This window comes from Anolis carolinensis, chromosome 2, assembly GCF_035594765.1.
Source record: "Anolis carolinensis isolate JA03-04 chromosome 2, rAnoCar3.1.pri, whole genome shotgun sequence".
NCBI lineage: Eukaryota > Metazoa > Chordata > Lepidosauria > Squamata > Dactyloidae > Anolis > Anolis carolinensis.
Window position 1 is genome coordinate 75,060,852 of NC_085842.1, and position 12,778 is coordinate 75,073,629.

At 42.8% G+C, this 12,778-nt stretch overlaps 1 protein-coding gene across 4 annotated transcripts in view; it reads right to left on the bottom strand.

Moving 5' to 3' along the window:
* The window catches only part of atg7 (autophagy related 7), a 198,384-nt gene that overhangs the window by 71,489 nt on the left and 114,117 nt on the right, over positions 1-12,778 (bottom strand). For 2 of the 4 annotated variants that reach the window (XM_062969989.1, XM_062969988.1), the window contains exon 18: positions 1-12,778. This exon is cut by the window's left edge and continues 12,769 nt beyond it; it is cut by the window's right edge and continues 17,050 nt beyond it. The exons of the other annotated variants lie outside the window; for them this stretch is intronic. The gene's annotated coding sequence lies outside the window, so the exon portion shown is untranslated. 4 annotated transcript variants of the gene reach the window in all.

Below are 12,778 nucleotides of genomic sequence, written 5' to 3' on the forward strand. Positions count from 1 at the left end.
TCACTGTCTGGAAGGTTACTTAATTAAATTAAATGAATGCCAAACAGTTTGACTACCCTCATAAATGCAACTATAAAACATTTTCCTTTAAGGAGGGAAAAAGAAAATGGTCCAAAGCCAAGGGAAATGGGATTTTCTGATCCAAATATCAGTGACATCCAATACAGTTAGGAAATTCTATATAAAGAAAGTATGCAGGAAAAAAGCTAACTTCATAGCTGCCCTTCTATTTTAAAATACTGAAAGGAATTAAATGGAATAAAATGTCCAAGAAATAGTGCTGGCATGTGGACAGCCTGAAAATTAGATTAGTTTAGAAGTTCTGTCTTTATAGTTTGACTATCATAAAACATCATTATTGCACTTTCTGCTACTAAGGGGCTGAAACTCAAGACACTCAAGGACTGTTATAAATCTGTGAACATTCTATTGTCTATTATTCTTCAAATATCTCTTCCAATTTGAACATGGTGTTTCTTTCAGGGTGGGGATGGAATGGACATTGGAGTACAATAAATTGCCTATTAACTGGGTTAAGTACTTTTTATATATAGCTCCATCTTGGCACTAGGTAGTTAGAAGTAACTGGCTACTTGTACTTAACACCCCTTTTCAATAATCATGGTGTATTACGACCATGACTACTGCAAGGAAACTTTCATTCTGGTGTAACTGTAATTTGTAAAGTAACCTGTGCTTCACTGAGAAGTGCAGGAATAATACGTCCCAGCTCAAGTGTTGGTTTGGTACTGGGTTGGTATTTTGTAGTTGTTCATAGATGTGACTATTATGCAAAGGAGGCAGATACGCAGACAAGTGAGGACATGGTCAGGCGAGTTCCCACGCGCCTTGTAACCTCTATAGCTCAGTGAACCCACCCACCTGCCTCTCTCCTCTGAGCTAAGCTTTGAGGGCACAGCCATGTCAGCGGGTGAAGCATAATCTGCCCACGTGACTAGACCATCAGAAGCATATCACACGATAATAGTCAACAGCACATAGTAGTTGCCCCCGTTTTTTGCAAAAAAAAGGGTGACTATTATGTTGTGAAATATGGTACTTTTTAATGAGGAACGTTGGACAATTATGAAAAGTATAATTCAAAATGTAGCGATGACCAGTATCTTGTGTGGACCAAAGTGGAATGAAATAAATTCATAGAGGATAAACCTATTAGTAGTTACCAGTCATTTTGGCTATATGTTAAATTCTCTATGGGAAGAGTAAATGAATTAAAGATATTTATTTTAGGTAAAGACTGGAATATAACTCTCAGAAGCACCACATCCTCGATACTGGGAAACACAACAAGTGGGATGGTGCTATGGTCTTCTTGATCTGTATGTGGGCTTCCCAAAAGGAACTGATTCGCTACTGTGTCTACAGTAATAATAATAATCTTTTTTTATACCCCGCCACCATCTCCCCAGAGGGACTTGGGGCGGCTCACAGATATAAAACAAGCATACAGTGGTATCAAATAAAAAAAACACACACACACAAATAAAATTAAAAGGCATAAAATAAAATCACAATCATTATAAAACACATGATAAAACACAGCAATAAAATCATACAATGGACTGGGCAAACTGCACTGAGTAAAACTTGTAAACATGAAGGAAGTTAAGGTGCTATAAAATCATGAGGAGAACCTTAAACTGGGGTGAACTCTGTGGCTATGCCAAGGAGTTAACCAACAGGTACAACTGGTCAGAAGTAACTGCTAGTATAAGGGTTTAGCGTACAGTGGGCGGTACTTATTCAAAAGCCTGTGTGAAGAACCAGGTTTTCAGGTTCTTCCTGAACACTTCCAAGGTGGCAGCTTGCCTAAGTTCCCTGGGGAGAGCGTTCCAGAGCCAGGGGGCCATCACGGAGAAGGCCTTCTCCCTCATCCCCACCAACTGCACTTGTGACGGAGGCGGAAGCCAGAGGAGGGCCTCTCCCGATGAACGAAGAGATCGTGCAGGTTCATAGGGGGAGATGGGGTCAGAAAGGTAAGTGGGTCCCAAATCGTTCAGGGCTTTGTAGGTCAACACCTGCACCTTGAATTGAGTCTGGAAAATAAACGGCAGCCAGTGGAGCTCCTTAAACAGGGGAGTAGACTGCTCCCTGTAATTCACTCCTGTTAGGAACTTGGCTGCCGCCCGCTGAACTAGTTGGAGTTTCCAGGCCTTTTTCAAAGGCAGCCCCACGTAGAGTGCGTTGCAATAATCCAACCTAGAGGTAACTAAGGCATGGACCACCACAGCCAGATCAGACTTCACGAGGTATGGTCACAGCTGGCACATAAGTTTTAGTTGTGCAAAGGCCCTCCCGGCTACCGCCGACACCAGAGCATCAAGCGTCAACGCTGAGTCCAGGAGGACCCCCAAGCTGTGGACCTGCGCCTTCAGGGGGAGTGCGACCCCGTCAAGCACAGGTTGCCACCCAATACCCCAATCAGACATGCGATTGACCTGGAGGACCTCTGTCTTGTCGGGATTAAGCTTCAGTTTATTCACCCTCATCCAGCCCATCACAGCGGCCAAGCACTGGTCCAGTATCCGAGGGGCTTCCTTGGATTTCAGTGGAAAAGAGTAGTAGCGTTGGGTGTCATCTGCATAGAGATGGCACCGAACTCCAAAACTCCGGATGACCTCTCCCAGCGGTTTCATGTAGATGTTGAAAAGCATGGGGGAAAGAATAGAACCTTGCGGGGTCCACAGGTCAAAGGCCGAGCAGGTATCCCCCAGCTTCACCAACTGGGAACGGCCCTCTAGAAAGGACTGGAGCCACTGCAAAACTGTGCCCCCAAGGCCCATCCCGGAGAGCCGTCCCAGAAGGATACCATGGTTGATGGTATCGAAAGTCGCTGAGATGTCCAAGAGAACCAGTAGGGTCACACTCCCCCTGTCCAGTTCCCTGCAGAGGTCATCCACCAAGGCGACCAAAGCCATCTCGGTACTGTGCCCAGGTCTAAAGCCGGATTGTGATGGATCCAGAAAATCAGTGTCATCCAAGAACCCCTGGAGCGGAGAAGCAACCACCCGCTCCAGGACCTTGCCCAAAAAAGGAAGATTCAAGATTGGTCTGTAGTTATTTAGGATGGTCAAATCAAGGGAGGCTTTCTTCAAAATTGGCCTCACTATAGCCTGTTTTAGGGCAGATGGAAATTTGCCTTGAACCAATGAGGCATTGATTATACTCACAAACCAATCTCCCAATCCTCCTCTGGCCAATTTTATAAGCCAAGAAGGGCAAGGATCCATGGCACAAGTGGTCACCCTCACAGCTCCAAGGATCTTGTCCACGTCATCCAAGTGAACAGGCTGAAAAAAATCCCACAAATATGGACAGACAGGTGCCTTGGTTACCTCGTTTGGCATTGCATTTAAGCTGGCATCCAACTCAAGGCGAATCTGAGTGACTTTACCTGCAAAATAGTGCACGAACTCGCTGCACCGAGTTGCCGGGTCTTTGGGTACCCCTCCCCCCTCGGGAGGATGGAGGAGCTCCCTGACAACCCGGGACAACTCCAATGGTCTATTTGTTGCAGACGCTATGTGGGCAGTCGAGAAAGCCTTCCTGGCTGCCCGCAAAGCCGCGGACTAGGCCCTAATAGCGGCTCTAGCCCGTGCTCGGTCAGATACGTCACGAGTAATCCGCCAGATGCATTCTAGTCTCCTTCTCGAGCATTTCATCACCGCCAACTCCTCCGAGAACCAGGGAGCCTGTGCAACGAGAGGGGACGTTCAAGAGCGATCGTGTCAATTGCCCTAGACATCTCGCTATTATAGCGATCTACCAAGGCATCGTCAGGATCGTCAGCACCCAAGACAGGAGAATCCCCAAGAGATCTCAGGAATCCATCAGGATCCATCATTCTCCTGGGGCGGACCATCTTAATGGATCCCCCACCCCTGCGGAGGTTTTTTGGGGACACGGTAAGTCTTAGACTGATCAGGTGATGGTCGGACCATGACAACGGAAGGATGTTTTTCTCTTCCACTCCAACCTCACCGTCCATCGCAACAAAAACTAAGTCGAGCATGTGACCAGCTTGATGGGTGGGACCAGATACCAGTAGTCAGCTAGCAGATGGTTTGATTCAATCATCTTAAAAGCACCAGGTGCCATCTGATCTAAACAGATTCAGCCCTGGTTAGTACTTGAATGAGAGATCGCCAACCAATAGCAGGAGGGAACTGGGAAAAACACTAGAGTATTCCTTTCCTAAGGCAATGCTATGCAAGTCAACAGATGGCCTGAAGGAACATACACACAAATTCCTACTTACATCTCTTACGTTAATAATAATAATAAAATAAAATTTTCTTGCCTGGCTTTCCTCATGGCTTGAGGCGGGTTACAACATTGTAAAACACACATTCACCTAAAACCAGTCTTTAAAATAAACGTATTTAAACATATTTCCACAAGATAAATATTAAAATACACAAAACAGAGATTAAACATAAGATGCAAGGTTAAAATTTGTCATTACAACTGTCTGGGTAGGCCTGCTGAAAGAGATAGGTTTTCACTTGTGTCTTAAATTCCAACAGCTGACACACCTCTTGGAACTCTACCGGCAGGTAATTCCACAGTCTTGGGGCAGCTGATAAAAAGGCCCTCTGGGTGATGGCTGCTAGTCGGGTTCTTCCATATATTATATTTCTTATACTGGATTCTTTGTAAGGTGTGAGTAATATGGCTTTTGTTCAGTTCTGATTCCAATATCTCTTTTTATATGTATACTTTGAAAGCAGATACTTACAACTCTGTTTTTTTCAGATTCAGTATTTCATACAACTTCAGCCTTTGCCTATTTATAAACATATATGCTGCATGGTGGTGCTATGTAAATATTAGAAAACACATGCAAATTGCATACTGATACACCTATAGACAGAGATCTTTGTTAACAAAATGAACTCACAAAGTAGGTGGTTATTTCAAAAATCAAATAAAAATCTTGATTACAGTCATAGGCTAGCCTAAGTGGGGCACAGTCTGATAGAAGCATGTACATAAAATCTAAAAGGTTAAAAAACAAAGGTTTGTTGATACTTCATTTTTCTTGGGATCACTGATTAATACATCCTACTACATTTCAGTGAATCATTTTCTGGAAGTCAAAATTCATATGATAATACACAGTGTCATATTAACTTTTGCTTTTTCATTGTCCTTGGCTGGAAACTTCAACAGAGAAAGCAGTTTCATCCATCATTTAAATCTTTTGTACATGTCTGTTCATCAGTACAGTTTCTACTCTGCTTTTTCTCCCTTATTTGCTTTGTGAGCTTGCAATTTGTGCTCCCTCGACATTTGATAAAAGCTATTTTCCAAAGGAAAAGGAAAAACACCAAAACCTTTGGAGATTAGAAAATATGACTGAAGAAGCCAAATTTTGGCAGATTGCTATGACTACTATTCCCACGCTCAATACAAAACGTATGTAATAGCCAACATGTCAGTATTTAAGGTGTCATGGAATTCTTTGTGTCGTTAGTTTGTTTAGGTGAAGCAAACCTAAAACAGTTACTCCTCTGGGGAATATTGCTTGAGTACACAAAATTAAATTTACCTTTCTGTTTTTGCAGAATAATTGACTGCCTATAACCCAATTAAATAAATGTTTATATTCCACAAACAAATGGTATATAACCCATCAGAAATATACATTAAAATTCCAAAATATAGCCCACAAACACATCCTGCCTAAATAAAAATGTCTTTGCCTCTTCTCTGGGCATTTTGAAATTAACTTATCTTAGCTTCTTTAAAGCATACAGCTGTTGTCCTTAAGATAACCATGATCAAAATATCATTGCATCCCTTATAGGATCTGATATAGCAAAAGAATGGAATCCGAAGCAGAGCTTCCTCATTTTATGATGTGTGTAGATTCTGATTTTACTTACTGATGGTTTGCAACTCTTTCATTCATGACTCCCAATACTTTCCCATCATGGCAGTTTATGGATTAGATTTGCTTATGCTTAGTTCTGGCTTTAAAAATATATAATTTGCCTCTTGAGGCATTCCCTCTAAACTGTATGTTATATGGGAATGCAGCCTCAAAAAAGATTTAGTACTTAATAGGTTAAAACCAGTGCTTGAAACCATGTTTCTATGCAGCAGCTTCAGAATAGATCTATTTAGGTCTCGGTGGCCCACGTTTCAGGAGATCCTGTGAAGTAAGGGCAGTTCCGCGCAAAAAGCATTGAAGTAATACAGAATTCAAATACTAAATATATGCATGTATGAAACTGTGTATTTCTTAGGAAAAGCTAATGTTGGTTGTTTTGACAAATATATGTACATTGTGCTACAAGCTGTGGCCAAACATCTAAGCATTCATTCTAATGTGCCTTCACATTGACTCCGACTTATGGCAATTCTATACTATTATCTTCTTGGCAAGATTTGTTCCTCTTGCTAAAGGTCACCCAATGGCTGAGTGAGATTAAAACGCTATCCTCCTAAACCCACTACACCACAGTGATACTAGTCCTACTAAACCCACTACAGCACAGTGGCCCTCTGTGGAACTGCTACACCCTCTGCCCAAACATCTCACCACTAGACCAAGAAATGAGCCAAACAACCACAATTGTGGCTTTAAACAGATGCAGGTTCATATTCCTTATCTAAAACGATTTTGGATTTTTTCCTGACTTTGGAATACTTGTATTTATAGATATGTACAGAATTAAATATCTTGGAGATGGGTCCCAAGTCTAAACATGAAATTTACATACACAGTGCACCATATACAAATAGCCTGAAGGGAATTCTACATAACATTTCAATAATTTCATTCATGAATTTTGGATTTTGGAGTACTTTGGACTTCAGGTAAGAGGTTCTCAACCTATATGTTATTTCAAAGGCTTAGAGTGAGCTAGCCTTTTAACTTTTATTTGGTTTTCTGGACCTTCAATCTACTACAAAATAGCATGCTTGTTTTATTAAAATACTTCCAAAGTAACATCATAAACAGAGTAAGATTTGGAGCAGAAATCTTACATGTGGTTAATGTATTCTAGTGAAAGGGAAATTAGACAATGTATGTAACAATCATGCATGTTCATTAGTCTGTAAATGTATGATCCTGGATGGGATTGGGTAAGGACAGAAGAAAAAAGATGCATAAGTGTTGCAGTAATCCATTATTATTGTAACTCTGCAAAATGTAACTCTGCTTTAAGCACTTGGCAACATGGGCTTCTTTAATTCATATGGTCTACAGCAGCAGCAAATGGGGGGCTGATGAAAAAGATGCTAGGCCTTTAATGGCAATGTTTAAAAGTTGTAACTTTTTTTCTGATATTGCATTCCAGCTTTAAAAAAGAACTAAAAGTAGTCTCTGGAATATGTTATTCATGATGCAAGTGAAGATAGCAAAGGCATTAACTGAGTGCCCTACAATCAATAAAGCTCTTTTTTGTTCATGACTTAGCAAAGCTGAATAATATGTATTGTCGAAGGCTTTTATGGCCAAAATCACTGGGTTGCTATGAGTTTTTTGGGCTGTATGGTCATGTTCCAGAAGATTTCTCTCGTGACATTTCGCCCACATCTGTGACAGGCATCCTCAGAGATTGTCAGGAGAGAAAGCTTCTGGAACATGGCCATACAGCCTGAAAGACTCACAGCAAAACAAAGCTGAATATTTTTCAGAATAGTCTAAAATCCCTCTTGGTGGCCAAGGCCATTACTTCCTCTTCCTTTTAATTTTTTCAAATAGATACATTCAAGCCATAAACCCTTGTCTAGAACATGACAAATATATTTTTCACAAGTTTAATTTACTGATAATAAGAAATTAAGCTACTTATAATGGATAATTATAAGGAGCCCTGGTGGCGAAGTGTGTTAAAGCATTGAGTTGCTGAACTTGCAGACCAAAAGGTCCCAGGTTCAAACCCCGGGAGTGGCGTGAGCGGCCGCTGTTAGCTCCAGCTCCTGCCAACCTAGCAGTTTGAAAACATGCCAATGTGAGTAGATCAATAGATACCGCTCCGGCGGGAAGGTAACGGCGCTCCATGTAGTCATGCCGGCCACATGACCTTGGAGGTGTCTACGAACAACGCCAGCTCTTCGGCTTAGAAACGAAGATGAGCACCAACCGCCAGAGTCAGACATGACTGGACTTAATGTCAGGGGAAAACCTTTACCTTTACCTAATGGATAATTGACAAAAGCCTTATAAATATGTTGAAGTACTGAGACCTCTTTGGAATCTGCAAATAAATATTAGTTGCTGTGCTTTCTTTTCTATTAAGAACATAATTTGGTTAAATTAAATCTAATGTAAACACATCAGTCTTACCATATTTGATGGAAAACTTCAATATAGTTTTCCTTTTCTTCTTACACTTTTATATGACATGCCTGTGCACTCTAAAGAAGCAGGTATTAGAAAGTTACATACAGTAAGCCAACTGCCTGTTTCAGAGTATGAGCATAGCCAACTTGTAATTACTATGGCAATCTTTTGGAATTCTTTTAGAGCAGTGGTTCTCAACCTTTTGGATTTTATTCAGCTGTGTGGAAGGGGCCTCAGTCTGGGCAAAAGACTTTGTGATTCTGGGATGTTTTTACTTTTTTAACACCAATAAGAACTGCATAGTGAAATATTGTGATACACAGGGGCGGTTCAATCGGTAAGCAAACTACACAGTTGCGGAAGGCGCCATCCTCTAGAGGGCGCAGTTGAGGCGCCTCCAAGCACTGTCTCCAAAGCTCGGCCGATCCCCTTTTGCTGGCACTGGCCTCCCACATAATAGCCTTCGCGTGGGGTCTAGAGCAGAGCCATCGCCTCCCCGGGTCGCCTCCTGTGCCTGTGCGCGCGCATGCGCCATGGGAAAGAGGAGAGGGAGCCACTGGCAAAGGAGGAGGAGAGAGAAATGTCAGGGTATTGTGTATTGTGAAATGTTAAAATCAATCTGGGTTATTAGAAATGCCTTATGTGTTCGTTTTTCGGCAAGGCATTTCAGCAGTTATGGAGTTAATGAGAGTCTGCTATGATTGACGTATCACAGGACCAATGGGGTCAAGTTTGTTTTGACCGGGACTTTCTTCCCTGTTCCTGTGGAATGCAGAGGAGTGTCTTGAGAAGAGTTGAGCAGTGTACTGTGTGTGCATGAGTCGCTTCGGCGAGCACTCATGGAGAGAAGGACTGATTTGCTCTGTTTGTATATAGAAATGTAAATAAAAGTTTATTGCCGTTGGATTTCCAACCGAACCCTCATCTGCTGAAGTGTGTTTGTCCAGTGCTGTTTTTCCACACCGGGAGACAGTCTGGAGGAAGGAGGTGAAGACCGGGTTGGTGAATTTTTGGATTTCACTCTGCTACCCATCATCCCCACTGGCACTGGGTTATGGGCCCAGGCCTCCACGCTTCCTGCTGCGCAGTGGATGGAGATGCTGATGGCTGGTGAGCTTTCAGCAACTGTGCGGCTGTGAGAGGGATTCCAGAGAGAAATGTGAAAATTTATTCGACTGTGCAGTTTGTTCAGAGATGGGAATTAAATCAAATGAGCACCCTAAAAGATCTGGAATTAAGGCCCAGGAAATATTTGAAATGGTCCATCTACACGTGACAGAATCTGATGTAAAAAGCCAGGGAGGTTCTCAATTTTGTTTACTGTTAGTTGATAGACACACAAGATTTGGTTTTATATACTTCCTTAAAGATTTGAAGGAAGCTGTTGTAAAGGTGTCTAATTGGATAGACATGGTTCAAAGGGTCTATGAACAGCATGTAGGTCAAATAGTTTTTGACAAAGGAATCAATGTGTGTAATGAAGAGATGAAGACAATGTTGAGTGAAAGGAATATAGGATTTAAAAATGTAAAATCATATAAGCAAAATGAAGAAGGCGTGGCTCAAAATAGGATGAAGCAAATTCTTCACATGAATGAGTGTTTAATTAGAGATTCCAGAAGCTCAACTAAGAATTGGCCAGAGTGTTCACACACAAGTAATTATATTTTAAACAGGTTATGGGATGAGGAATTGGATGACATCCCATTTCGGAGAATGTACAAAAAACCTCCAAATTTAGGATATTTAAAAGTATATGGTCAAAATGCTAATGTATTAGTTCCAGCCAATCAGAGGAAAAAGGGAGAGCTTAAGTGGAGGAGAATGCAATTCTTAGGCTACTACTAAGACAAGCTTAAATTTCACAGTGGTCTTGGGAGGCTTATTTTCTCAAAGAGGGCGTATTTTGAGAAGGATGAAGGCTGGGACAGGTTGCATTTGAACAAAGAGATGTTGTTTCATAACAATTCCACCAAGGAAGCGGAGGTACAGAATGCTTCAGGTGGAGGGGGTTGTGTTGTTGAAAAGGATATGCAACGAACCATTAAGGAGGAAATGGTTACTCCAGTGAAACACGGGGAAGTACAGACTCCCCAGACAAGTCAGAAGAGAGGGGGTAAATGGAAAAAATCACCTAAGCTTGAGAGTGAGGAGCAGGTGACAGAAAAAAGTGAAGATATATCTCTTCTTGAGACCGAGATTGAATCAGATGATCAGTGGTCTCCAACATGTCAATTGGCACATGTGTTGCCAAAGCGCCAGAGATGCAAAAAGAGTGTGCCTGTTTATTAGTCTGAACGGAAATTGAAATATTTATATATGTTCAGAGAGAGTTAAATCATTTTTGTGAATAATTGTGATGGAAAAGTATGATTATGAGATGAATTGGTTTTAAGGAATTAGATTTTAAGAGAAATTGAAATCCATGGTTAAGCCAGCAGTGAGTTGAAATATAGCCTGGCTGCATCAAATGAATCTATGTGGCACAATGAATTAAGTTTTCAGAGGTTGGGAAAACTATTGATTAATAAAGTGAAGCATCAGTGTATTGGGTTATGGTTCTAGCATCGATTGTGTTAATAAAGATGCAAGAAAAGTGTTGATGTATTGTGATCAAAGCAATTTACATGTGATTGAAAAAGACTGTATGTATACATGTATTATCCTGTGGAAGTTCAAGAGAGATTGATCAAATGTGTAGAGTGTTAAAGTATGTAGAGAATTGATTTGAACATTTCGGAGGGGAATTGTCAGGGTATTGTGTATTGTGAAATGTTAAAATCAATCTGGGTTATTAGAAATGCCTTATGTGTTAGTTTTTCGGCAAGGCATTTCAGCAGTTATGGAGTTAATAACTGCTGGGTCAGGGGTCATTTCCATCCTGTTTTAAGCAAGCGGTGGTAAAACCGCTACTAAAAACGACCTCGTTAGACCCATCGGTTTGTGACAATTACAGACCAATCTCCAACCTCCCATTTCTGGGCAAGGTTCTGGAGCGGGTGGTTGCCACGCAGCTCCAAGGGTTTCTCGATTACACCGATTTTCTGGACTGCTCGCAGTCTGGCTTCAGGTCTGGGCACAGTACCGAGACGGCTTTGGTCGCCTTGGTGGATGACCTCCGCAGAGAACTGGACAGGGGGAGTGTGACCCTGCTGGTTCTCCTGGATATCTCAGCGGCTTTTGATACCATCGACCATGGTATCCTTCTGGGGCGGCTCTCTGGGATGGGGCTTGGTGGCACAGTTTTGCAGTGGCTCCAGTCCTTCCTGGAGGGCCGCTCTCAGATGGTGAAGCTGGGGGACACCTGCTCGGACCCCTGGCCATTGACCTGTGGGGTTCCGCAGGGGTCTATCTTATCCCCCATGCTATTTAACATCTACATGAAACCACTGGGAGAGGTCATCCGGAGTTTTGGAGGGCGTTGCCATCTCTACGCAGATGACACACAAATCCACTACTCGTTGCCATCTGATTCCAAGGAAGCCCCTCGGATGCTGAACCAGTGCCTGGCTGCTGGATGAGGAGGAACAAGCTGAGAATAAATCCCGACAAGACAGAGGCCCTCCTGGTCAGTCGTGCGTCGGATCGGGGTATTGGGTGGCAACCTGTGCTGGACGGGGTTGCACTCCCCCTGAAATCACAGGTCCGCAGTTTGGGGGTCCTCCTGGATTCAGCGTTGACGCTTGAAGCACAGGTGTCAGCGGTGGCCGCGAGGGCCTTTGCACAACTCAAACTTGTGCGCCAACTGCGACCATATCTCGTGAAGTCTGACTTGATCACGGTGGTCCATGCCTTAGTTACCTCTAGACTGGACTACTGTAATGCGCTCTACGTGGGGCTTCCCTTGAAGACGGCCCGGAAATTACAATTGGTCCAACGCTCGGCTGCCAGATTAATAACGGGGGCAAGTTACAGGGAGAGATCCACTCCCATGTTTAAGGAGCTCCACTGGCTGCCGTTCATTTTCCGGGCCCAATTCAAGGTGCAGACCATCATTTATAAAGCCCTAAACGGTTTGGGACCCACCTACCTCTGTGACCGTATCTCCTACCATAAACCTGCCCAATCTTTGCGATCGTCCAGGGAGGCCCTTTTGTCACCGCTGTCTCTATCCCAGGCCTGTCTTGTGAGCACAAGGGAGAGGGCCTTTTCCGCTGTGGCCCCCCGACTATGGAATTCACTACCTACTGAGATCAGGCAAGCTCCCACTCTGTTAGCTTTTAGGAAAGACCTGAAAACATGGCTCTTCCGCTGTGCTTTCGGTGAGTAATTTCTGTTATATATTTCTGTATTGCTCCCCCCTCAACATCTAACCTCTAGATTGCCCCGCTTTCATGTGTCCCTGTCCACAGTGGAGTACTCCTCTGTTCCTCTCACTCTGAGTTTTATCCTTGTGTCCTTGCGGCCTGCCCTGTTTTACTGTTTTTTTATTTTTTTGATGTAATGTCTATTATCATC